Source organism: Sparus aurata, chromosome 17 (assembly GCF_900880675.1).
Source record: "Sparus aurata chromosome 17, fSpaAur1.1, whole genome shotgun sequence".
NCBI lineage: Eukaryota > Metazoa > Chordata > Actinopteri > Spariformes > Sparidae > Sparus > Sparus aurata.
Window position 1 is genome coordinate 2,952,517 of NC_044203.1, and position 2,908 is coordinate 2,955,424.

General features: G+C 39.6%; 1 long non-coding RNA gene across 1 annotated transcript; it reads left to right on the plus strand.

The window, feature by feature from the left end:
* The first annotated feature begins 1,026 nt into the window (after positions 1–1,026).
* LOC115567717 (uncharacterized) lies at positions 1,027–2,271 on the plus strand. Its single transcript, XR_003981249.1, has 3 exons — positions 1,027–1,059; positions 1,145–1,214; positions 1,698–2,271. It is a non-coding gene; the product is annotated as an uncharacterized LOC115567717 (long non-coding RNA).
* The last annotated feature ends 637 nt before the right edge of the window (positions 2,272–2,908 follow it).

Consider the following 2,908-nt stretch of genomic DNA (forward strand, 5'->3'; position numbering starts at 1 on the left):
TTGGGCTTCTAATGAGCTTGCCGTTGTTGTGTGGGCAGATTATGCTTTGTACATAGTTGGGGTGTGTTTGTGTTAATAAATCTCTTTCTTTTAATAAACAGCACCTTCCTGGCATTTTCCTTTCCTCAATAAATTCATTCATGTCTTTGATGATATATATATTATATGGGTGCGGTTTACATTTATAATGACCCAGGGTGACCAATAGTGACAGATCTGCCAACCAATCATGAGTGATTTTTCGTGTTTAAAAGTAGTGGTTTCATCCGGTTTCGCTGCTATTCATATGCAAATTGGAGCTGTTCGCACCTCCGCGAGCTCCACTGACGTCATGGTTCATTTCCGACAATTTTCGGCACAGACGAAGGCCACGTTCATAGCCTGTAAATTGCCGTTTTTCCGGGAGGGAGATTTCCGGGCATTTACGGGGCCGAAAATCCCACTTTTCAGGCAGTGTTGTGGTTTCATCTAAGTATCGCCATGACATTTTGATCTTGATCCACGATCATCAGCTTACTGGTCATTTGGTATAAATAAAACTTACGATTGGGTGTTGCGCCATGTCTTCTGTCCTGGCTTGAAGAGGGATGTGGTGCAATATTGTAAGTCGTGTCACGTGTGTCAAGTTACTAGTAAGCCGAATCAGAAGGTTCCACTGGCACAATTATATCTGATCCCAGCTGTCAGTGAACCCTTTGAATGGGTTATTGTTGATTTTGTTGGTCCATTTCCGTGTAGCAAGTCCAGTAATAAATTCCTGACTATCATGTGTACGACAACAATCTTCCCTGAGGCTATTCCACTGCGTAAGATCTCTGCTTCTGCTGTTGTGAAGGCTTTGATTACGTTTTTTCTGTGTTTGGGCTGCCAAAGGTTGTACCAGGGGACAAATTTCATGTCACATATCTTTGCTGATGTAGCCCAGGTAAATCAGATCACAAAGGGTTAACTATTCTTAGCCAATCAGAGAGCAGGACTGCAGCAGCAGTGGGCAGGTTAAGTGACACTAGTCAGTCACCTGTGTGACTCTGTGGGGAGAAGAGCTGCTGCTGCTGCACGGTAATCATACATGAAGTTAAACGGGAAATCACACAAAATAACATTATCAAATTAGAATGTAAACAGCCTGTATTTCTGTTGAAAGTTTCTAGATGTGTTGTGTTAATCGAGCCATGGTGAAATCTGCATAGCATTGCTGCATGACTTCTGAATTGGTGAGTCACAGACAAACCTTTCAATGTTGCACCATGAGCAGGTGTGTAGCATTGGACCTAATTAGAGTAGCACTGAAGTAAATTGTCACTGTTATATGAACTAAAAGGAATATTACCATCTTGACAAAGTGTATTAAATTGAATAATATTTTTTTTCCTGACAAAGCTATTGTAAAAAGAAATACTGAAGCAATATTAGTGTAGTTTTGTTTTGTTTTATTTTATCATTATATTGAATCTGTTAAATGGAAAAGGAGTTAAATTAATCCAATTCATATTTCCTATGTGTTGTATTTAAAATATTGAGATGAAAATACAACTTTAATTTAGATTAATCATTTAGAAATTAATTTAATTAAAGGTTATTTGAAATATTGACATGTGTTTATTGTATAATCAAAATCAAATTATATCAAATGTATATACAGTAATTTGTAATAGGTGGGAGCATTGAATTAATTCTGGCCATTTCAACAACTGCAGGCCAGGTTTTTCACCTACCCCTTGGATGGTGAGCTAACCCAGATGGATCACCTCAGAGCTCCAGTATATGAACTGAACTTCATCTTTGTCCAGCCACATTGGTAGGACAAAACTACACCAAGCCAGCACCCCCAACTACACTCAGTTCCAGTATCATTGACTTGACTTGACTTTATTGATATTTTTCACTTTTTGACTTGACTTAAGGACTGCTGTAACCTTCCGATTTCCATGAAGACACTGTTTTGTGGCTGAGAAATAATGGATTAAGAAACATACTGTTATTCCTCTTGAGTGCAGTGCTGATGTGGTAATGATGAAGTGGTTGTTCTTCAGGTGGTTTGGTTTAGAACTGCATTATATTTTGATACACGAATTATGATTTGTTAAGTTTGAATTATTTTGAAATAGGGTGCACCCAGATCCAGCTGTGTACAGTCTGATTTGTATATTGTTTTTGGTGTTATATTTTTGGTTATAATATAAGGTATCAATTTAAAGCACTTTGTCTGGTTTCTTCATTTAATTTTGCAAACATTTCTGCCTCCTTGTCGAACCTTTTGTTAATTCTGATTCTAGCCACAGTAATTTCAGTCATTATTATTTATTTATCTTTATTGAATTTACTGTATCTGGAGCCATGTGTTACACTGAGGTTCTTAAACAGCTTGACGTCACTCATTTGAGCGCATATCATCCTGAATCGCTCAAGTCGATGTTACGAGCATACTGCATGGAATTTGAAAAAGACTGGGATGAGGGAGTTCCTTTGATGCTGTTTGCGGTGAGGGAAGTTGTGCAGGAGTCTGTAGGCTTTAGTACCTCTGAACTGGTCTTCGCTCATTCTGTGCATGGTCTGCTGAAGCTCCTGAAGGAGAGATGGCTGGGTGCAGTTGAACCCCAGAATTTGCTGGATTTTGTGTTTGCGTTTCGTTTGAAGCTACATCGTACTTGTGAGTTAGCGAGAGATAATCTGGTGTCTGCTCAGCAGAAGATGAAGGGCTGGTATGACCGTAAAGCCCACGGGTGAAGTGTTGGTTTTATTACCGATCCCTGGTTCTAGTCTGCAAGCTTGCTTCAGTGGTCCGTACCTTGTCCAGAAAAAAATCAGAGACTGTAATTATCTCGTTGCTACTCCGGAGCGGAGGCGTAGGAGTAGGCTGTGCCGTGTCAATAGAGCTCAACAGTGACCGCCCAACTTTTTTAACGGC